Raw genomic sequence first — 26199 nt, forward strand, 5'->3', positions numbered from 1 at the left:
TGAAAGCTTTTGCATATTTTTCAACTTTTCTCTTGTAAATAAGCAAGGTAAGCACCGTATTTTCAACTTTTCTTTTGTAAATAAACAAGGTAAGCATCGTATTTATTGTGTTTCTCATCATTTATTTGTAAACATTACGTGGAATTTCAGTGCAAAATGTCTTTCAGTGACTTGGTAAATAGTTTTTAGTTTTTGACTGCATGAAATGTGAGTCACATGGCCACTGGGACATATTTCTCCCACATATTATTTATAATTTCGTTATACAGTAGACGTTTTGGCTTTATTTCTTTCTGTGTGCGATGCTACATCACTTAGCTCGGTAAAGTATTCATACAATAATGATAAAAATAACAACAACAATAATAATAATAATTTGTCGCACAATACAGTGCGCCATCCCAATTGCAGACCTTCTTAGAAATGTCACGTCTGAAAGATGAAGAACTTCTTGAGTTTTACTTTTCGCTTTCTGATAATGAAGAATTTTCGGAGGAAGATGGTGATGATGAAGCTGCAGATGAACTCACCCGTCTTGATGCATCCAATAGTGCATCTATTGATACTAGCAATGGTCGTCACAACAGTGGTGACAGTGCTAGAATGGAGGTGGCAGAAAATGATGGTATTGTGTGTCAGTAAAAGAAAATGTCACCGAAATCACCAATGACACTGCAAATGAAGTTATTGGGTGTGCAGAACAAGAGAATGGGGCCGAACATGCCAATGAAACTGAAACAGAGTGGACTGACGACATAACTTATTCTGAAAACTTGTCGGCATCTCTTGATGGAAATGCAGATATAAAGTTAGATTTTGGACAAAATGATAAAGAAATAGATTACATTTTTACAATTTTTACTGATGATTGTTTGAGGAAGGTCAAAGATGAGACTAACCTCTATGCAACTCAAATATGTGACAATGTTACTAGAGGTAAAAGGGTAAGACGGGCCAACTGCAATTGGAAAGACATTGACAAATAAATAAAATATTTTATTGCCATTCACATTCTAATGAGAATACATAGGCTGCCTGAGCTGAGTCACTATTGGTCCACCGACCCATTTTTAGGTGTAAGTGCAATTTATCAACTAAAGAGTAAAACCAGGTTGATAAAACTGACTGAAAACATTCATTGCAATGACAATGTTACAGCAGTACCAAGAGGTGAAGCTGGCTATGATCGACTGCACAAATTACGCCCAATAATTGACGCTGTCCATAACAATTAGAGAGAATCATACACTCCCTCAAGGATCATGGCTGTTGTCGAAAGTATGGTCTCATTCAAAGGGTGTTGTTCTTTAAAGCAGCACCTTCCAATGAAACCTGTAAAACGAGGTTACAAAATTTGGTGTCTTGCCGATTCAAAAACAGGTTTCATAACCCAGTTTGAGGTGTATACTGGAAATAAGGACACCCGAGACTCATCGTTCAGTTTGGGAGAAACTGTTGTGCTCCATCTTACTGAGTCATATATGCAGTCTCGCCAACTAATTGTGTTCGATAATTTCTTTATGCCGTACAATCTGATGAAGTCACTAAATGAAAGAGGGCTTTTTGGAGTTGGAACAGTGAGGACAAACAAGAAGGGACTTCCAGGTATGATGAAGAAACAAGACAAATTACAACGGGGGAAGTTTATGTTCAAAACAAAGGGATGTGTGTCAGCAATAAAATGGCAAGACAACAAGACTATGACAATACTAAGTACTTAACATGGCCCTAAAGATGTAACCTTTGTCAATAGGAAAAACAGAGACAGCACTTCATCAGAGGTCTTCTGTCCTAAAGCAGTTGCAGAGTACAATACATTTATGGCAGGTGTGGATCGCTTTGATCAGATGCGTGAGAGGTATGCAATTGGAAGGCGATCTCTAAAGTGGTGGCATCATCTTTTCTTTTTCGTAATTGGCCGGAAAATTGTTAACAGTTTCATAATGTGGAACAGTAAGCATGGAGGAGAACATAACCAGTTATCCTCTCGCCTTTCGCTTATCACACAACTAACAGCACGTCACGAAATCATAAGAAGAGGAAGACAAAATTTTCTAAGAAGAAACAAGTTGGGTGTCAAAAGTGTACCAGACGAAGTTTGCCTCCAAGCTGGAAAACATTTCCCAGTAAAAGACACAAAGCAGAAGGAAGTACAAACCAACATGATGTGCATACACTGCAAAGTTCGTCTATGTGCACATCCCTGCTTTGAAGAATTTCATAGAGAATAAATGTTCCTGATATCGGCATTGGTAAAATCAACATCTCTGTTTTTATCCAAACCTTTGCATTTCTCCCATCTAATGACCAATGGGAGACATAAGTCCCACTTAAAATATTAAAAAAACTGGTCATAGCAATCATACACTTTTTATAAATTTCACTTTAGAAGCTATTCCTTAAGCAAAATACAAAACAAAAATTTAAAAAACTAAGCAAAAAATAATTCGGTCATGAAAGGGTTAACAAACAGCTGCTTTGAGCTACATTGTTCGACCTTTACTAAAGTACAAGTTCATCAGAAACTTTAACAACTGGTTGGTCCTACACTACGATGACACGAGGCCACGAACTCGGTGCTCTCGCGTGCTCAACACTACACTGACCTGAGTGTGAAGGCACTATCGGATACTGTGCCGTGCTGAGAGGGAGGCCCCATCTTCCGAGTGCCTCTGCTGCTTGTTGCGGATTGCAATGACCCATCGCTAACGTCTGCGGTATACATTAGACTTTCCGGCTTTAACGTGGCACCACAATCTCTGGATGACCACAAGAACCAGAAACTAATACACCATGCGCACTTGACTGGCGAACTCCTTACCGCTAAACTACACTCGTACTCATAAATTAAGGATAACTGCAGAATGTGGTGCCACACAACGTGACACTACACAAAACTGGCGTTAATAGCGTAGGCACATAGAGAACACACAAGACACAGATATGTAAGTCTACGTTATTGGTGATAGTTTGAGAAAACCGTCCCAAAACACATGTGGTACAAAATGACACTGTTTCCTGCGCATGTACCTCGAAATCAATATGGGATACGATCACCGTGCACACGTACACAGGCCGCACAACGAGTTGGCATACTCTGGATCAGGTGGTCGAGCAACTGCTGGGGTATTGCCTCCCATTCTTGCACCACTGCCTGTCGGAGCTCCTGAATTGTCCTAGGGGTTTGAAGACGTGCAGCGACACGTCGACCGAGAGCATCCCAGACGTGCCGATGGGGTTTAGGTCTGGAGAACAGGCAGGCCACTCCATTTGCCTGATATCTTGTGTTTCGAGGTACTCCTCCACGATGGCACCTCGGTGGGGCCGTGTGTTATCGTCCATCGGGAGAAAGGTGGGACCCACTGCACGCCTAAAAAGGCGGGCATACTGGTGCAAAATGGCGTCCCGATACACTTGACATGTTACAGTTCCTCTGTCAAAGACATGCAAGGGTTTATGTGCACCAATTATAATCCAACCTCGTACCATCAAACCACGACCTCCATACAGGTCTCTTTCAAGCACATTAAGGGGTTCGTATCTGGTTCCTGGTTCACGCCAGATGAAAACCTGGTGAGAATCACTGTTCAGACTATACCTGGACTCGTCTGTGAACATAACCTGTGACCACTGTTCCAATGACCATGTACTGTGTTCTTGACACCAGGCTTTACGGGCTCTCCTGTGACCAGGGGTCAGTGGAACGCACCTTGCCGGTCTCCGGGCGAATAAACCGTGTCAGTCGTCTGTAGACTGTGTGTCTGGAAACAACTGTTCCAGTGGCTGCAGTAAGGTCCCTAGCAAGGCTACCTGCAGTACTCCGCGGCCGTCTGCGGGCACTGATGGTGAGATATCGGTCTTGTTGTGGTGTTGTACACTGTGGACGTCCCGTACTGTAGCGTCTGGACAGGTTTCCTGCCTGCTGGAATCGTTTCCATAATCTTGAGATCACACTTTGTGGCACACGGCCTGCTGTGTTTCACCAGCCTCCAGTCGCCATAGTAGTCTACCCCTCATAACGTCATCAATATGTGTTCTTTGAGTCATTTTCAACACAAACGTCTGCACACTTACTCGCTGCACCGTACTTAGACATGCACCAACACACCTCTGCGTATGTGGACTGCTGCCAGCGCCACCGTTTGACGACCACAGGTCAAATGCACCGCATGGTCATATCCCGAGGTGGTTTAAACCCGAAAACTGCCCACCAGAGCGCCGTTTCACCATGTATCAGCATTATCCTTAATTTATGAGCATGAGTGTAGTATGCAGCAGCGCTCCCTTGAGGTCCTCATAATGCCTGACACAAGAAATTCCCAACGTTAATGACGATGGTAACAGCAGTTGCTATTGGAACAATCTTCCAAGACTCAAAATCACATGCCATCCCTTAAGTGAGAATAAATGAGAATATTTAAACTAAATGACAAGAAAAATTGAGTGACGTAATGCAATAGATCTTTTAGGGAAAAAGAAAACTTGTGTATGGAATAAATACGCCGAGTAGCGGCAAAGAATAATTTATATGTATGTGATCTCTGTTAATTTTTATTTCTAAAACAAAAGACAAAAACTTTCTATTATTATTCTTCTGTTCTGTCAGTTAAGAGTTTTGAAACGGACGTCGCAGCGTATTCTACCAGACGCTGTACGATTATTTAGTTGATAAGTCAAGTCATCAAAAGTATCGGTGTTTCACTTAAATGACTATGTACCGAACCTAATAACTTCTGTCATAAAAGTTTTGTATTTGTGTATCAATATTTCGCAGCAATCAGCGCGTCTCGTATTATAATATGTGTCCTTTCAGACCATCAACCTTTATCTTTTAAATATCGAAGTCTTGCCTCATTACACAAATAAGCCAGCCTTTACTGGCGACTTGCGTGAAAGGACTATTGTAATTGTGTACTAGTGTTTATTTTATTCGTTGTTTCATGCTACAAAACTGTTGATATTCGGAGAACCACTGCAACCGAAAAGTGAAATTTATCTCACGAGAAAATTAAAAGAAGTAGTTACGAGAGGAGAAGCAGAAAAGGTAAGGTGCAGCAATGCTTAGCGGCAGCACATTAGCAACAGCGCATGTGTGTCGCAGATTTTATAATGTAAAATGTCTTTTAGTTTGGAGTTGATGCAGCACTTTTCATTTCAAAATTCATATAACACTTACACCACGACAAAGTATAACAGGGTTGCCACAAGTTTCCCCTCATATTTTCGTGATTTCCAGACAAGTTTTAGCATTTTCCTCTGACAAATTTTCAGATCTCAAGCGTAATTTAAGGCGTAAGTTGACAATCTGTCTTTGCAGCTACTAACGTCAACATCTTTTGTATTGAACTGTTTTAGATGGAGAAAGCAAGCCAATTGGTATGTGTGTTTCATTAAGACCACTGATGTTATTTTATTTCAATAAAACGAAACACATTTGGTGAAAAAAATACACATTTCCTTGGAGTCGCAAGACACATTTAAAATACCTTCATTGGTTTCAGAAATATACTCAGAAGAAAGTAGGCCTCTTGAAAGAAGTGTATAAGGCAGGCAAGAATTGTGTAAACCAACACTGTAGGTGACCACCAATAAAATGTTCGTTCTATGATGTCCGTTATTGTCGGCTGTTACTCACTGTGTTATATATATCATTTTACAGGTATTGTGCGATTTTTCTTTCAAGAAACACCTGAGTACATAGCGTGCAAACCACCAGCGATTGACAATTTTTTTCACCTTATGGTCCATACTTTCCAACGTTTAAACTACTTTTGAATTGCCAAAATGTACTGGACCAAATAAAATGTCTATGAAACAACACGCTGTACAATGTTCTTGCAGTGAGGCAGTCGCAATTCCTGAAATCCATGGCCCATGGCCTCTGGCCTGCTGAGGAGCACCACAGACCTAGGTCCACGGATAAACCACGAAAATCCGCTGCACTATGCCACACACAAACATACCCGGCCTGCGGACTGATCGGTGAGACTAGATTCGACAGACAGAGCCTGAAGATCAGTGGAAACCGAATGGCTTCAGATAGGCAGGCCCAATCCATTACAGATACCCTCAGAAACAGTATGTGGTTTTGGCCCGACACGGAAATCCAATCATGTAGTCAGCTATTCACGAGTCACAGACAGCATGTTGATGAAATGAGGCCATGGTGATCAGTCCATTCAACAGAAGAGTTGTCCATATAGCCGAGATCCTGAGTCGCAGATAGGCACAACAAAAAGACTGTCACAAAGCTTTCGTCAAAAATAGACGACACACACACACACACACACACACACACACACACACACACACACACACATACACACACACAAGAGCGCGCGTGCAAACGCAGATCACACACACGACTGCAGTCTCAGCCAACTGAAACCACAATTTAAACCACAATTTGGTTTCAGTCACAGTGCAGTTTCAGTTGCCTGAGACTGCAGTCGTGTGTTACTTATTTATTTATTTATTTACACGTCAAGTTCCGTAGGACCAAATTGAGGAGCAAATCTCCAAGGTCATGGAACATGTCAGTACATGAACTTACAACATAAAAGTAATAACAGATAAAAATAAATGTTCATGAACCTGAAAAAAAGTCAGTCCATAAGTTTAAGTAAACTCTATCAGCAATACAATAAGAATCAGCTTAATTTTTCAAGGAACTCCTCGACAGACTAGAAGGAGTGACCCATGAGGAAGCTCTTCAGTTTCGATTTGAAACCGCGTGGATTACTGCTAACATTTTTGAATTCGACTGGCAGCTTATTGAAAATGGATGCAGCAGTATACCGCAAACCTTTTTGCACAAGAGTTAAGGAAGTCCGATCCAAATGGAGGTTTGATTTCTACCGAGTATTAACCGAGTGAAAGCTGCTTATTCTTGGGAATAAACTAATATTGGTAACAAGGAACGACAATAAGGAATATACATATTGAGAGGCCAATGTCAAAATACCCAGACTCGTGAACAGAGGTCGACAAGAGGTTCGTGAACTCACACCACTTATTGCCCGAACCGCCCGTTTCTGAGCCAAAAATATCCTTCTAGAATGGGAAGAGTTGCCCCAAAACATAATACCGTACGACATAAGTGAATGAAAATAAGCAAAGTAGACTAATTTACGTGTAGAAGTATCACTCACTTTTGATACCGTTCGAATACTAAAAATGGCAGTATTAAGTCTTTGAACAAGATCCTGTACGTGGGCTTTCCATGACAGCTTACCATCTATCTGAACACCTAGAAATTTTAACTGTTCAGTTTCACAAATCATATGCCCGTTCTGTGAAATTAAAACGTCAGGTTTTGTTCAATTGTGTGTTTGAAACTGTAGAAACTGAGTCTTACTGTGATTTAACGTTAGTTTATTTTCTACAAGCCATGAACTGAGGTCATGTACTGCACTATTTGAAACCGAGACAGTGTTGCACACAACATCCTTGACTACTAAGCTAGTGTCATCAGCATACAGAAATATTTTAGAGTTACCCCAATACCAGAGGGCGTATCATTTATATAAATAAGGAACACAAGTGGCCCCAACACTGATCCCTGGGGCACACCCCACTTGACAGTACCCCATTCAGACCCCACATCACAGCCGTTATCAACATTGTGAATAATTACCTTTTGCTGCCTGTTACTAAAGTAAGAGGTGAACCTATTGTCAGCTACTCCCCTTATTCCGTAATGGTCCAACTTCTGGAGCAATATTGTGAGAACAACACAGTCAAATGCCTTAGTTGAATCAAAAAATATGCCAAGCGTTCGAAACTTTTTGTTTAGCCCATCCAGTACCTCACAGAGAAAAGAGAATATAGCATTTTCAGTTGTTAAATGACTTGTAACGCCGAACTTTACATTTGATAGCAAATTGTGTGATATAAAACTATCAATTAACCTTATATACACAGCCTTTTCGATAACTTTTGCAAACACTGATGGGATAAAAATAGGTCTAAAATTATCTTCATTATCCCTTTCACCCCTTTTATAAAGCGGCTTTACTACTGAGTACTTTAATCGCCCAGGAAACTGACCATTCCTAAAGGAAAAATTACAAATATGGCTAAATACAGGGCTAACATGTGCAGCACAGTACTTTAATATTCTGCTAGACACTCCATCATAGCCACGAGAGTCCTTAATCTTCATTGATTTAATTATTAACTCACTCTCCCTCTTGTCTGTATCACAGAGGAGTATTTCAGACATCAATCTCGGAAAGGCATTTCTAATAAATTTATTTGATTTCCTGTAGTAACTAAATTTTTATTTAATTCACCAGCAATGCTCAGAAAATGATTTTTAAATATTGTACATATATCTGATTTATCAGTAACAGAAATATTATTACTGCGAACTGACTTGATATCATCGAACTTGTGCTGCTGACCAGACACTTCCTTCACAACTGACCATATGGCTTTAATTTTATCCTGTGAATTAGCAATTCTATTTGCATACCACATACTCTTTGCCTTCCTAATAACATTTTAAGCACCTTACAATACTGTTTGTAATGGGATACTGTAGTTTAATTGTGACTACTTCTAACATTTTGATATAATTCCAACTTTGTTCTACATGATATCCTCATCACACTAGTCAGCCAACCAGGCTGTCCATTACTGCTAGTACCCCGTTGAGAATGTTCTAATGGAAAGCAACTCTCAAAGAGCATGAGAAATGTGTTATGGAAAGCATTGTATTTATCATCTATGTTATCAGCACTATAAACATCTTGCCACTGTTGTTCCTTGACAAGTTTTAAAAAAACACTCTATTGCTGTTGGATTAACTTTCCTACAGAGTTTGTAATTATATGTGACATTTGAGTACAAAAGAAAATTTATGCATCATGGTCTGAAAGGCCATTCATGCTTTTACTAACAGAATGCCCATCTAGTAATGAAGAATGAATAAAAATATTGTCTATGGCCGTGCTACTGTTCCCCTGCACCCTAGTTGGAAAAGATACAGTCTCCATCAGATTATATCAATTTAGGATATGTACCAGCATCCTTTTTCTTGCACCATCATATACAAAATTTATGTTAAAGTCACCACATATGACTAATTTATGGTACTTTCTACAAAGTGAACCAAAAATCCTCTCTAGGTTGAGCAGAAATGCTCTGAAATTGGAGTTAGGGGACCTATAAACAACAACAAAAATTCAACTACCCCTGCACAACATTCAAATATCTGTTCAGAGCAATGTGTGTTACGTCAATGGATTCAAATGGAATATTGTTTTTTAAGTACACATTTATTGTCAACCGTCGCTCTAGTTACGTTCAGGAAAAAAAAAAAAAAAAAAACAGGACACCTTGAGCGACTAGAGATAGGACGCTCGTATTTACAGGATTCTGCAGAAATGATTACATTTCTGTTGTCTCGGTTCAGCGTGTGTTGCTGCCTATTAGCCACAGGGTCCGCCATGAGTCCAATGCGTGGTGGCGTCAATGCGTATAAGGCGCGAATAGCGTCCTGTGACGTAAGCCACCCATGCTGTATTCACGTGGTTCTGAAGTTCACCTGCTGTGGTTGGCACTGCGACACAGTACTGCTCTCGTTGTTTCACCACATCCCACGCATTTTCGATTGTCGACAAGTCTGGTGATCTGGCGGACCAGGGCAAAAGGCTGACATCCTGTGACACCAGGGAGGCACGTGTTCGTGCGGCGACACATAGTGGTATGTTGTCTTGCTGAAAAAATGGCGACTGGAGTGTTGTGCAGAAAGGGCGTGGCTACGGGTCGCAGGATGTCCTTCAAGTAGAACACAAAAGCTGCACTCTCTTCTTCTGGAGTCCTTCCAGGCGTCGCACTGTTTAAGTGTTGTTTGACGACCACATACTTCAAGTGGAATGAACAGTTTTATGAGCAAACGGATGGCGTGGCTATGGGAAGCCCCTTAAGTCCCGTAATTGCAAACTTCTTTATGGAGAAATTCGAAGAACAGGCGTTAGGTACTGCCAGCAAAAAACCAAATGTATGGTTCCGATACGTGGAGGACACGTTTGTGCTGTGAAGACATGGTAGGGAGGAACTAAGCCGGTTCCACGAACATCTGAGCAGTATAAACTCGAGAATTCAGTTTACAATGGAGGAGGTGGTGGACCGCAAATTACATTTATTCGATGTGCTTGTTTTTAGAAACGAAAATGGTAGTTTGGGCCACTCAGTATACCGCAAACCCACGCACACGGACAGTTATTTGCACCGGGATTCGATCCACCACCCACAACAGAAGCGGGGTGTTATCAAGACGTTAGCGGACAGAGCTAGAAATATTTGTGAACTTGAGTTGCTCGACGCTGAGATGGAACATCTCCACAACGCACTAATGAAGAACGGATATTCGTCCGCCGAAATAAAACGTGCGTTGAGGCAGCCACGCAGAAATCATACTGACGTACTGGCTACTGCAAAATCTAAGGTTTTCCTGCCGTTTGTTAAAAATGTAACGGAAACAATAGGGAGGATCTTGACGAAGCGGAATATTACAGTAATTTGCAAGCCCACCAGGAAGATACAGGAATACCTTAAGCCTGCCAAGGACGCTCGAAAACCATTGGAAAAAGCTGGAGTGTATAGGATCCCATGCAGCTATGGTGATGTTTATGTGGGTACCACTAAAAGAACTGTTTCTAAACGTTTGGAAGAGCAGAAGGGAAATTGCAGAAGAGGAGAAACGTAACGATCAGCTATTGCGGAGCATGCTTTCCAGCCAGGGAACCAGAATATTCGTTTCGAGGAGACGCAAGTACTAGCAGCCACAAGCGGATATTACGGAAGGCTCTACAGGGAGGCAATCGAAATCGCTAAACACCCAAATAATTTCAACCGAAAGGTGGAGGGCGTGAAATTAAACGGTATATGGATGCCGGTGTTAAAGAATATGTGTACCACCCGTCCACTACTGGGTGATGGCAACGGCGATCGACGGCGACGGACAGCGGCCAATTGCACTGACGTTTTCAAAACACGTGACGTCACGCAGCGGCGCGGGAGCGCGCGGACACGGAATTTAGCGGCAGTCAGTAGCGAGCCAGTGGGTGTGTTGGACCTTCCATCGAGCTACGGACCCCCTTGAAGATGTCTCCCGCAGTCGGAGACGAAACGTTGGGAATCACCACAGAATTCATCAACCGACTACGGCGTAACAGCCCGGATAATTATAATGGACATGCCTAGTGAAACCCCATCTACTGATAGACCCAACTGGCACCATGCCCTTCGCCATCAGTGCCCTCCCCAGCCCCACATTAACGCGCCTAACAGCCGCATTAAGATGAGGCCGGTCACGACGCTGAAACAGTGGCACGAAATGCACATTAGTGCGACCAGTTTGAGCAGCTATCTGTACCTGGTCACCACCTACATCATATTCCCCGTCCCTATCGAGACTGTTCCCTGATCCCCTTCGTAAAATTCTTACATAACTCCCCTATGCTTTCAGTCACCTGAGCCAACCCTGCACTAGGCTTCACAATCCTGGTGACCTGGTACTCACTCCCCAACACTTCCTGCAACTGCTGGCCTACACCTTTAATGTGGGACCTACCTAGCAGCAGAACCTTCTTTCTTCTAGACTTTGCAACTAACCTAGGCCTCCTAATTGCTGAGGACTGCTGCATGAACCCTACATCTACAGCTACACGAGGCTCCTCTCCACTCAACTCTGACAGTTGGTCGTATCTTTTGCATGTATGCAAAGCAGAACTGTCTGAATACCTCCTCTTCCTAGCTACCTTCTTGCCAACTGCCAGTTCCCATTCCCCACCACTCATCACCCTCCTCAACCCATCTAGTTCCTCCTTTGCGCATTGTAACTGCACCTGCAGGGCACAGATCTTACGCTCCTGCTCCTCTATTAACTTGTTTCTACTACACATTCTACATTCCCAGGAGAAGATCTCCCTAAAATGACCAATGGCTTCCCCACTGCATTCCCCCCAATGAAAATATTTTGAACAAATCCCACACCGTAATCCACTACTCACAAATCTACGACAGAGCCCACACTTTTCACTCATGGTAAAATTTTACAGTTACTGAAAAAAAAACTATTCGTCTACGTTAGCAAAGATCAGTTACATCAGTAGAACTATTTAAGAACTAACAATAATGGTCTCGAAATTCTCTGCCTACTAAGAATGCAGCTACTTGTATTAATACTACTACAACACAGCCGATACCAATACCAGCAAAACTTCACAAAATTATTAGCTAAAATCAAAAAATTAAAACGACCACTGTAACACTAAGCTACACACACACGTGAAACAACCGCTGCAACAGCCACACAACAGCCACAGGCAACACCTGAAACCCAACAAGCATCGGTACCAACACCTATGCCCCCAAACAACACGACCCCACTCCCGGAAATCACGTGCTGCGAAGAAACGCCCCATATACAGGAAAACACACCCACACAAGAACCCCCCGAACCCCAAGCCCAGAGGAGGAATAGACGTACACGCAAACACAGGGCGGGGAACACGAAATCACCACAACAGGCCACACAGCAACAACAGAACAGCAACACACAGGAAAACAGTCAACAAGACACCGAGACTGTAACTCACACTACCATCCCCCTCACCACAGAAGTAACACAGGCGCCACAACCTCTGTCACAAAGCACAAATGCCGCTCCTAACAACACACCAATACCCGCACAAGCGGCCGCTAACTCCACAACACCACCTCAGGCTGCCACACCCAACACCAACACACCACCTGGGAGAATACTGGAAACACTATTCCCCCGACACACGACCGTTCAAATCCTTACCAAGGTGCTGACGGCCGTCACTACACTCATCACCCAGCTCATGAGCGCCGAACTGCCATCACAACACTCTTTCACACTCTTACATGAATAATATACCACACCCGGCCCATAACGCAGACCCGCATACACTATCACAGATCCTGTTCTGGAATGCAGACTCGATCCACAACAAAAGGGCAGAATTTGCCGCGTTCATGGAGCGCAAGGGAATCCTTGTCGCGCTACTGAGCGAGACTAAACTTAAACCGCACAAACAATTAAACTTTCCTGGCTATTGTGCCTATCGTACCGACCGACCGGGCGACGCCGTGGCAGGTGGAACTGCAATCGTCATACACAAAGACATTGAGCACACAAACATAGAGCTCCCTGAACTGGAAAAAATCGAGGCTACGGCCGTCAGAGTCAAGTTCAACGGAGCCTACACCACACTGATATCGGTATACAACAGCCCTGTAGGCATCTCAACACGCGGTATCAGCACATTACTCAACATTTCACCGCGAGTAATAGTCGCTGGAGATCTGAACGCAAAACACCCAGAATGGAATTCACGCATACGAAATCCCAACGGCAAAAAACTATACGAACATTCGCTAGGCAGAAACTACATTATACTAGCGTCGACTGAACCGACGCACATTCCCTATCAGAGAGGACACAGGCCAGACGTGATAGACATGGCCCTCATCAAGGGCATTACAGCGACACTCAACGTTGCCATTGAAAACGATCTGCCCTCAAACCACCAACCTGTAATACTACACATTGAGGAAACACTGCAACACACGGAACAACGCAAGATGTTGGACTACGGGCGTGCGAATTGGACATTGTTCAAGCAAACGCTCGATAGCCACATCCCACCTATACACGAAATTAACGAAACAGGACAAATTGGCGAGGCAGTAGAAACCCTCACTAACGCCGTCCGGGACGCAATGGCAGGCACCATACCTGATCGCACCTCACAACAACGCAGTGCGGCCCTGCCCCAGGAAATCCTGGGCCTAATCTCAATGAGGAATCGCCTCAGGAGACAATGGCAGCGCACCAGGCGTCCGTACTTCAAACGGCACATTAACAGACTACAGGGAATCATACACGATAAAATACAAACACATAGAACACAACAGTGGAATCAAAAACTCGAAGGGCTGGACACCGCACGACCTGGCGTGTGGCAGCTAGCCCGACACTTCACCAGGGAGAAAATATACACCCCAACGCTTCAAGGGCCTGACGGACCTGCATACTCAGCGGAAGAGAAAGCAGAACTAATGGCTCGAACACTCGCAGCGTCATTCACACCGAACCTGGTACCATCAGATCCAGTGTTCACACTTGGTACTGACCAAGAGGTTACACGCATTCTAGCCCAACCATCGTGCGACGACATTCGACATGCTAGCACAGCCGAAGTCTCCTGGGCTATAATGCATTCCGCTGCTAGGAAAGCCCCTGGTCATGATGGCATTCAAAACCGTGTCCTCCAGGAGCTCACGGATAAAGCAACTGAGTACCTAACACACATAACGAATGCCATACTAAAACACCAACACTTCCCCGCCTTTTGGAAGACGGCCAAGGTCCTGATGTTCAGGAAGCCGGGGAAAGACCACAGCCTCCCACAAAATTACCGACCCATCAGCCTTCTGAGCTCGCTCAGTAATATTGTTGAGAAGGTGATTCTCAAACGCATCACTAGGCACTGCATAACAAATGACATCCTGAGACCGGAGCAATTCGGCTTCAGGAATCACCACTCCACAACACAACAACTCCTACGGGTCGTTGAATATATAACACATGGCCTCAACATAAACAAAGCTACAGGGGCAGTGTTCCTGGACATCGAAAAGGCTTTCGACCGTCTATGGCACAACGGCCTCATCCGCAAACTCAGCGACGCGGGATTCCCTGACGGGCTGCAGCGTCTAATACACTCACACCTCACAGACAGGAGTTTCAACACTGACGTGCAGGGAAAACAATCAACACGACACGGTATACACGTGGGAGTACCCCAGGGAAGCATCCTAGGGCCCCTACCGTTTAACCTCTACATAAACGATCTCCCAACCACACACAACACAATGATGGCAATCTACGCGGATGACACAGCCATCCTTGCGCAAGATTGGAAACCATCAAACATTACGTCACGCCTACAGACTGCACTCAGAGTGGCCGAGCCTTGGTTGGAGAAATGGCGTGTTAGAGTAAACGTCGACAAGTGCGAAGCCGTTCTGTTCACTAGAAGACCGAAGCAACTGCGCAAACACCGCTACTGCAGACCAATAACTCTACATGCACGCCCAATACGTTTCCGCGAGAAAGTCAAATACCTCGGTGTCTGGCTGGACCGGAAATTACTCTGGGGGGACACACACAACACATGACAACCGAGCTAGCGCGAGGCTCAAACAGCTTTATCCTATGCTCAACAGGCGTAGCACACTGAACAGAAGGGTGTCGAGGTCCATGTACATGACACTTATCCGACCCCTGATGACGTACGCAGCTCCTGTCTGGGGATACGCTGCGCCTCGCCGTCTGCAGTTCATACAAAACAAAGTACTCAAAATTATAAGCAATGCTCCACGATACACACGCATCGCAGACCTTCACCGGGAATACCGACTTGAGACTCTCACGGAGGTAATCCACAAACTCACCACAAGACTATACAGAAACTCCAGACATTAGCAGAACCCGTTTATTCTGAATCTGGGGAACTACGACCACAACCATAGATGGAAACATAAAAGACCAAAAGACATACTTGTAAGGACATAACATCTATGGCCAAGCATACGCAAACACAACGGCACAGGCGAGCCCCTGTTAATCAGACGCCATTACTGGATATCCAGCTGGAATACACTGCCGAATAACTGGCACCACACCGGGAAGCCGTACCGTACACTGCATGCAAACAAGCTCCACACATCCCCCACACAGTGAGATGATCTATGGCCGATCTCCCACTACTGTATAACGATCTTGATTGTTCCAGGAATGTAGCAGCTGCAGGAACTGGGACACATCGCCATCGCTTGTCACGGTAATGATGCATGATACCGATACTAACAAATCCAACCTTGCATGAGCTATCGCAGCTAGTAAGCCACTACTGCTCTTACTACCCATCCCACTGTCGCAGAGGTTTTTTTTTTTCCCACGGCACGAGCCATGACACTTCTTTCCCTCTGCTCTTCAAATCGCTACCCTCACTCGCGTTTCGTCCACTATATATCACCTGATGCACCGTGATAATGCGTAGCCTTACCCAGACGCACGGACAACATCACAGCCCAGCATCCTGTGATCCACTTACTAGACAACTAACATGTTTACGGAGGTGACAGTAGAACTTTTGGTTTGGTCACCACGTTGGTGCGGGCGTGGAGGGGCCCCATCTCTTATGTAACACTAAGCGAAGTTAAAACACTGAATGAAAATTTTACTGAAATATTTCACTAGAAAGAATAATAAACGTCAGTTGAAAACTAAAGCACGAAATTTACTACACGACTTCAACGCACAGACAACTCTAAAACACACAGCGAGCGAACGATTACGACAGTTTATTAAGTCGTTATTTCGCCACAGACGGCACTCAACACCGCTGAAATCTATTAAATTTAATAACTGTATTACAGAGCACAAATACGTTTGTCAGTACTTACGTAGCTTTATAACCGCTACAGCTGCAATGCACGCCGCAAAATGTAAACACACTACTGAGGCGCGACGCTTAGACGAACGACGAAAGCACACTCACAAATAATAGACCACTCGAGTCAGTAACACAGGAAGAAAGACTGAGATTAATGAAAATCCACTGATAAGTTACTTTTACGGCAAATATTAACACAAATAAACTTTAAAATAAGTAAATGAAGTCTAAAATTTATAAAATATTAACGAGCTATTTCAACAGCAGTGCAGCATACGTGCGTCACACCAAAGATCTGCGTGTGTGTGTGTGTGTGTGTGTGTGTGTGTGTGTGTGTGTGTGGTCTATTTTGACGAAGGCTTTACTGGCCGAAAGCTTTGTTAGAGACAGTCTTTTCGTTGTGCTTATCTGCGACTCAGCATCTCCGCTATGATGGTGAGTAGCAACTTTCCTTTTCATAATATCGTTACATTCCATCCTGGATTTTCCACTGTTAGATAAGTAGTTCAAATACTCTGAAAATCAATTATAATGAGAATAGGTAGCAACTCACCGTAAATAAAATTGCTGAGCTGCAGACGGCCACATAGAAAACACAATCACACACACACGTGCACACATCTGAGAACCAGATACAACAAACGACTGCTGACGCCTCCCTGCCTCTCGTCGGCAGCTGCCAGGCTAGCGACGAGAACTGCTGGCACCACTGACTGCAAGCTGAGGGGAGGGAAACGACACTACCTCACACCTCACTACACAAAACATTTCATTTACTCACACAAAAACGACATTTTTCCAGTGTTTTTTTCCAGATTTGTTTGATATTTCCCTGATGTGCTTCAAATTCACTAGTATTCTCTGATTTCCAGAACTTGTGGCAACCCTGTACAACAATAACACGTACAACATTGTTCTAACAAGATGGCTTCGTTTGGCTATATCATTCATAAAATGGCGAGCCGCCATTAAGTAGATAATACTGAGACGGAATTTTTTTTTTAATTTCAATTTACGAATTTTTGTAGAAGGGGATGTTTAAAAATCAGACGCTTCCTACCAAAATAAATATTTATTAACAGAATTTTTGTACTTGGATGGTTAAAAGGTGTATACAATACGCGAAAATGGAGCATAAAATTGAAAATGCAGATTCTTACGCGAACAGTGTTGTAGATAATGGAAATGAACAGTGTGTGTCACAGAATATCACAGTATCTGCACAAAACGTAGACAATAACGAAAATCTGTTCGGGAACATGTTTAGCAGGATGAATGAAGGTGCGTCGGAGCCTTTGCTGGGGGCTGACGTATTACTGTGAGGCGCGACGGCTGCGGCACAGCCTGCGCCGTCGTCAAACGTCACCCACGCATTGCAAATCGTATTAAGCAAACTGGACACAGTCCAAACTAAATTGAATAACATACAAACTGAGCAAAAACCGGTCACGATGAGATAAAAGCAGAATTAGTCACACTGAAAAATAGTAACACTGCACTAAATACCAAAGTTGACGAACTAAAAACTCGACTCACTGGTCAGGTGGTGGTAAGTTCCTATGGGACCAAACTGCTGGGATCGTCGGTCCCTAGGCTTACACACTACTCAATATAACTTACGCTAAGGGCAACACACACACACACACACACCCGTGTCCGAGGGAGGACTCGAACCTCCGACGACGTGAGCCGCGCGAACTCTGGCAACGCGCCTCAGACCACGCGGCCACTGGTCAGGTTACAGTTTTACACACACAGATTACAACACTTAATGAGTAATAGGGTCAATCGACTGCTAAAACTGATTCTTTGTTTAATCAGAATAAGAACTACGAGTATCAGTAAAAGGTACTTGTATCTGATGTTGCAAGTTGTGTTCTAATCGTGATACATTAAGCACACAAGCACTAAGAGTTGCTGACGCACGCGCTTCTGTAAACACATGTGTCAGAGCTAAATAACAAGGTAGATACCTTAGCAAATACTTTCAAAGACAGTTTGCAATTAGACTCCGACAATCACTTTCGTCAAGTTATCAAAGATTTTCACACATGGCTGGAGGAAAAGAAAGTTGAAAGTTGTTTACAAAAAGTTTTGCCTACGATTTTCAATAATACGGTTACAGAAATTTTGAGGAGTGATATTCCACCGCAAACCGATAGACACGTACACAGTCAAACGATTACATACCTGATGAGCACACAAAACATACAAATAGCAACTAATATGCAAATGAAGAGAATGGTTATGATTTTAATGCAAATCGTAGATATTATTGTGAGCCCGTTCAGGAACAAGTGTACGAACATGTTGGGTTGGGTTGATTTGGGGGGAAGAGACCAGACAGCGAGGTCATCGGTCTCGTCGGATTAGGGAAGGGTGGGGAAGGAAGTCGGACGTGCCCTGTAAAGGAACCTCACCGGCATTCGTCTGAACCGATTTAGGGAAATCACGGAAGACCTAAATCAGAATCATGTACTGCCGTCATATAGCAATAATATAAATAATATACCGCTACCAATTTATATGGGAAACGAGCATATTTTGAATCAGTGGCAAGATGAAAGTTTATTAAAATACAGGCAATTCCAAGTCTTTATTCATGAAAAGAGAACAGTACATCCAATTGCTTTTGTCAAAGCTTTTACAAACACTTTTCCTCGTACTTGGACAGATAGGCGAAAGATATGTTATGTCATCCGATTCGTACAAGACAAAGCAGCCATATGGGCATGTAACTTTGCTCGTCGTTGTGCTCGTACATATTATGAACAATTCGAGCAAGCTTTTCTGGACAAATTCTGGTCAGCTTCGGTTCAGGAGAGGCTTCGAAAAATGGTGTTCGAACCAGAACCGTTCAAGTCGAGGTAAGGCCATCTTCGTCGTTACTTTGAAAAGATTTTGAATTCACACATTACTGGAATGATCCTGTGTTCGCGGAACGTAATCTGTGTATTAAAGAAACAATTACCATTTCACATAAGGGTAATACAGGTACCAGATCATTGTTTAGAACTTAGATTCATTTGATATCGTTAATGAAGACATACGGAGTGCTCAGGGTGTATAGGCGGACAAGGAAAAATAATTCCCGGATTTCCCGGTGAAAAATACACTTTCTCCCGGGTGAAAAACACGCGTTTTCCCTGTTAAGTGACAGTATATTTTCCTTTAGCAATCCTTTGAATGGTTTTATACAAGGGAGTAGATTTTCTCAGCACTTTAGAAAATGAAACTCAGAGAAAAAGACACGTGTTGGAAATATGTTTGATGTGCAGCAACATGTACGCTGCATATTTTCGTATTACGAAAGTATACATTGGAATTCCACCAAACACCGCATGTTACTTTCCGAATCATTGACATCGAGATTGCGATACGCGTTTGTAAGTCAGTCATAGCTCCTGTCACGTGATCTCGCCAGCCGATGGCAGCGGATATTCAGAGCATAGGACACGTGATGTAGTCAGCCAACAGCAACATCACTGTTAAGTAGCACAAACACACAAACAGGGAAAGTTAATAGTTTAAATTAATATACATAGTGTTGTTACAAGAAAAGAAAAGCTTTCACACATAATATTGGTCTCTAAGTTTAATAAGCTGCAAGAGAAGCTAAGCTTTCGCATATAATGTTGATCTTTTTGCGCCTGTTACGTTTAAGATATATCACACAAATGTGGCAGTAAAATTTTTAATAATGACATAAATGTCTGATCTTCAGGGTTCGAAATTCTTCTAAATGGCTCGTCATCAAAGATTGATTTTTAAATGCGAGTCAAACGCTCTGTGATTTAATAAATTCATGGTACATTCTCGCACATAGTTCAACTTACGTAAAAGGATATTTACCGTGAAAGTAACGCTTTTCAAACCACCATTCGCAATATTTTCCCGTGACCTGTTAGAAACAGGTTCAAAAAAAGGGTTCAAATGGCTCTGAACACTATGGGACTTAACATCTGAGGTCATCAGTCCCCTAGAACTTAGATCTACTTGAACCTAACCAACCTAAGGACATCACACACATCCATGCCCGAGGCAGGATTCGAACCCGCGATCGTAGCTGTCGCGCGGTTCCAGACTGAAGCGCCTAGAACCACTCGGCCACTCTGGCTGGCGAAACAGGTTCGTTTCAGCAGTTGCCAGAGAGCGCAGATAACAGTCGACACCGCGCTTGCGCAGCTATCATGACGTACGAAGCCCGTATGTACGTACGTGTAAAATATTAAAAGGTCATACATTACGTCATAAAAGAAACAAGACATCAGAGGATACTCCAAGAGCATAGGAATTTCGTGAACCATACTAAAATGTGCACATTTAAAGTGCATACTTAAAGTGCACGTTCGTGTGTTCAGACCTGGTATTAAGCTGTTAGTGTGGTTTTCGGGATGTAAATTTTCTTGGAGCACCAGTACTGTATTGTATCATGTTTGGTTCTTTATTATGGCATAATGGCATACGTGCTAGAAGATGAAAGCGTGCACTTGAAATGCAGCGAACAGTTGAAACTTGACAGTACTGCGGAATTAAACATTTCGTTTCAAATACATTGACTGCCTCTGCGGAAGAAGTTTATAAAAGTCAAATTTCTTTAGCAAACAGACAAAAATAACTTCATTGTTCCGCAAGGCGATTAATGCTTGGCTGTCAGAAAAGTGGAAATAAAATCAAATCTGAAACTAATGACAAATTTTAGCCTTCCGTAATTATGTGAATGCATTTTAATTCACTTGATAGCTTCCGGTCACAGATATCCGTTTTGTTTTCATTTGACGTGAGAGTAAACGAGGGGGAAACCGCAAAATCACTAAATGTAAACACCGGCCACGTGGAGACTACCCACTGTTAACTCAGACTGCTCTGCGCATCAGCACCGGATCTACGATATTTGCGAACCGGGTCAATACTAAAAAAAACGAATTTTCAAAAATATGTTCATCTTGTAGCGCATATCTTTCTGGAAAGTCTGAAACATGTATGTTCGAGGAAATGTAAGACATATTATTTGGTCTTAAGTATGCCAAAGTGCACTGCCACGCCTTTTCATAAAGCATTCTTCTACCGCACGTCACTGAATTTCGCTCTGTGGGATTGAAACGTGTATATTTTGTAATGGATGCCATCAAACGTTTTGCTACATGAAAAATCGCATTGTCGTTATCTAATACTGAAAAAGCTGTTAACACAAATAATACCCAACACTGGTGTGATTTCTCGATCTGATTACGTCTATTTTGTCACTGTCTGCTAGATAAAACAAAATAGGCCTTTCTAATATTGCAGCAATTTTGTAACACACACCAAATAAACGAGACTGTTTTGGCACAAATAGCCATTTTTATAACAAGACAATATAGTTCACGAAGTACCAATTTCAAATGCCTATTTGGCCTACTACAAGCAAAAAGCTTTATGTTAGGAAATAGTTTCACATTTCATTCATACGCACCAGTTTCTCAAGCATGAGATCGAAAAGTAGTATTACGAAATTTTTATATAAATTCGGAGTCGTCTTATTCTTCTATAATTTGTGTGATGTCTCCGTTTCTTCACCTTCCTCGTTCTAACAAATAGTTTTGTCAACACCATTTCTGTAGCTATTCCTGCCATTGTCAAAATTTGTTCGCCAAGTAACTTCACTAACCCTACCAGAATCACAGGTTTAGTTTCCCGCGATTTTTTTCCGGTTAGGCGCTATTACGTGTTCGTACAACACGTTTTCCGCGTTACTTCCAAAATTGAACTTAAGCGGCTGCTAGCTGGGGACTGTACAACTGGTCCTTACTAATATAGCGATCTGGCCAAAAATTTTCTGTCAAAATTTCATTTTCTTGGATACACCGAGAAGGTAACCTGTTATTCCTGTCAGTCGTTTATTTCCATTGTGGTAGTCTGAATCTATAGATTTCGCTAGTAATTATAATAACGCTGATTGTTCGCAAACCCAATCAACCACGTAATCATAAGCGATTGGCATCCATCCGTTCGGCTTTACTCCGCTCAGCTCGTACAGCCCCGTCCCCTTTTGTCTGCGGGAAGTTTATTTCTAGATGCGACGAGGATTCTCCTGGCAGAGACATCACGCATTCAAAAATCAACTTATGATTCATTCAGAAATCAACTTAAAATGTGTCGAAAAATGTTCAAAAACCAACAGGGAAGCGTTTCAAAATCATATGAATAATCTATAGACAAACGTGCGCTGGATGCTAGGCATTTTGTGAAACAAGTTCTTTTCCTCAAGAATATGAATTTGGCGCCCCCTTTTCCTGGTGGCATCTAGCTGCTTGCACAGCCAACAGCCACATTCCTGTAGCCAGAAGCGGGAGAATCTACAACTCAAACGCGACTCAACTGCGCATGCCCGCTCGTAACTCTAAAACGAATCTAATGTCAACAGTTGTGACTTCACGCTCATCGGAGGCAATTTGTTGTTATGAAGCATTGCATAGTCTTCCTAAAGCCTTCGACATTTTGCTGTTGGCAGACGCTTGCATTAGCACTGTGTGTCGTTGTATATGGCGCATTTCCTTTGCAATTTATTTTAGTTTTTTCTCTCGTTTATTTTTTATTGTTGAAGTATTATTCTGCAGTAGCGGTATACAGTAATATCCTTTGTTACAGTATCGGTTCTTACCAGTCAAATTTACAAAAATTTAACTGAAAACTAAAACAAAGAAAAATTCCCGGAATTCTAAAAATTCCCGGGTTTTCTCCCGGATGAAACAATTCCCGGGTTTTTCCCGGATCTCCCGGTTGTACCGGGTCGTATACACCGTCTGTCAGAAATGTGGACAGCGCAGATTAGCCAACCTAATCCACACGCGGAGACTGTCAACTGCATGGCACAACAAAACGTGCAACCATAGCTGAACGTGTTCAATGATAACAATGGCGTGCATTCAAATGGAGTCAATCCAAACAAAACACAAAAAGCTGGTAACAATAACAACAACTATCGACGTGGAAATAATCACAATTACAGTCGATATAACACGCGAAACTCGCCGTATCAAAATAATCCGCAACCACAGTATTATGGAAACCATTACGGACACGGTGGTTTTTCATACTTTAATAACCAGCAAAGTCATTGGCAACGACCACGAAGTGTTACGCAGCAAAACTAACTTAATGAATCATGGTCACCCAGAACAATAATATGACATGATTCTTCAACTTCTCCCGGCGTATTTCTTGCTCGGACAGTCCACGGGTGTAATGCTGGTCCATAGTGTCCAACGGGCACAATATTTCGGCGATCAGACATGTGGCCATCGTGAGGTGCGCTGTCGAACTGAGCTTCCCCCGCGAGGCGTTCTCTCCGCGGTCGCTGAGAGGCTGGCGTCGGTGTCTGTGATGGCGTCGGTGTAACTGCCCCGTCCGCCCTGGTCGCTCGTTCGTTTTCTTTCTGAGCCTCTTTTTAATTAGACTCAGTGCTGGTTCGCATGCCTTGCTGAGGTTATAGCCGCAATCTCTGTTGACGAGTCCGTCCCTGGTACGCCCGCCCTCAGGAGCTCAGTTCGTCAGCGCACCTGACGATGGCGACACGGCTGATCGCCGAAATATTGTGCCCGTTGGACACTATGGACCGGCAGTACACCTGTGGACTGTTCGAGTAATAATATGACAAATCAAAAAAAACACACACACACACCAAGACAGAAAAACGGTGACTGGAATAGATAGTATCTGACTGTAAATATTGTGGAGGTGGCGAGTGAAGTCACTCCAACAACCGCACATTCGACAAACTAAATAAGGTCAAAACTCATACCCAGGTGGTGATAGGAATGCGTGGGGGACGACGATACAATAACAGACAATGAATGAAGAACAGTACACAAACACAAGTATAAATATGGATGTAAACGAACCACACATACTTTTACTAAGGTACAATCACGACGCAAGTTTAACAGACGAGCAACTTGGGGATCACATTCAGTGCCAATCACCAGTAAAAAAGATCGCTCTGTGGGTGGTATATCGTCGAGTATTATGATTGATACGGGAGCGGCGATTTGTGCCGTATTTCACAATTTTTATAAACAAATGGTTGAATTAGGTTCGATACCTGAATTTCCTGTTCAAAGATGCCGAATCTTAACTGCGGTTGGATTTAGATCAAAAAAGGTAAGCAAGCCAATATTTGCGACTATGGAATAGGAAAAGGCACAATAGAATGGCCGTTCCTTGCAGAGAACCTGGTCATAAATTGCCTGATTGGCGTAGGTTTAATAAGAGAGAAGGACAGTATAACTGACTTCTCACAAGGTAAATGTTTTATTAAACACAATGGCACTCATTTCGACATTAGTCTGGATAAGCATAACCACAATAAATGCTGTTCAGGATACAAGATCCAGTTAGTACGTGGACAAGATGACACTACCAGCAAAGAACCTGTATTTGATCATGAGGTGGAGGACCTACAATCCCTAATTAACGATAAAGTAAATGAAACTACAGGTATTAACAAGCAACAACAAGAATCACTACACAAACTATTGCTAAACCACATCTACCTATTTACAAAGAAACAAGGTGTGATCAGTACGTTTACACATAAAATGGAAGTTAAACCTCACGAAATTTTTTGCTATAACACATATAAGATTCCTGTCTAAGCAGCCTGCGGCTCATGAAGAAATCGAGAAAATTCTTCAATGGAATATCATAGAACCAGCAATATCTCCTTATTGCAGTCCATTGCTAACTGTAATCAAACGAAACAGAAATACACGTATGGACTTGGATGCGCGTGCGATCAACGAAATCATCGGGCCAGTTCGCATTAAACCAGAAAATCTCGAAGAACAATTGCAAAAATTTTTAGGAGTAAAGTATTTATCAACTGCGGATTTAAAAAATTCATTTTAGCACGTACCGTCAAGCAAAGAGTCAACGAAGTATACTGCATTTATTTTTTGTGGCCGCAATTACCAATTTTGCGTACTACCATTGGGACTCAATGTACGTTCATGTGTTTTCATTAATGATGTAGCCACAGTTCTAGTCACAGAATTACTGGAAGAGGTAAAGTTGTACGTTGATAATAGTCTTGTGGCCACGCAACACGGGAAATCACACATACATTTTAGAAAAGACTTTAGGCCTACGTAAATTCGCACAAGCTGGTATTACAGCAAATCTACAGAAATCAAAATTTGCACGAAATGAGATTAAATACTTGGGAGACATAATCGGTTGCGAAGGCATTAGACCAGATCCTAGTCAACTAGATACAATTAAGAATTTTCCTTACCTGTGTGCCAGAAAACAATTAACATCTTTCCTTAGTTCAACCTCATTTTTAGGCCCTTCGTTCCAAATCAATTACTCACGAGCAAGCACGTACTGACACTTTTAAATACGAATTATGCTTGAGTTTGAACGGAACAATGTATATGAGATTTTAACAGAATAAAGGAAGCATTGATAAACTCAAATATTTCGAGTCATCTTGATGTTAACGAAGATTTCTGTACTGCAAGCGTTGCAACACGCGCAGCGCTTGGATCATGACTTTTTTAGGTAAAAGGAACTGGAGGCAACCAAGAGGTAAAAATTGTAGGTTTTGCTAATCGAACTCTACGTGAGTGCAAACGTACTTATTCAGCCACAGAGTTGGAAACCTTGGGAATTATATGGGCTTTTAAGAAATTTAAATATTATATTTTTGAAAGACATG

General features: G+C 42.6%; 1 pseudogene; it reads left to right on the top strand.

Moving 5' to 3' along the window:
- The first annotated feature begins 423 nt into the window (after window positions 1-423).
- LOC126460251 (RNA-binding protein Pasilla-like) overlaps window positions 424-26199 on the top strand; it is a 118430-nt pseudogene continuing 92654 nt past the window's right edge.

This window comes from Schistocerca serialis, chromosome 1, assembly GCF_023864345.2.
Source record: "Schistocerca serialis cubense isolate TAMUIC-IGC-003099 chromosome 1, iqSchSeri2.2, whole genome shotgun sequence".
In the NCBI taxonomy this organism is placed as follows: Eukaryota; Metazoa; Arthropoda; class Insecta; order Orthoptera; family Acrididae; genus Schistocerca; species Schistocerca serialis.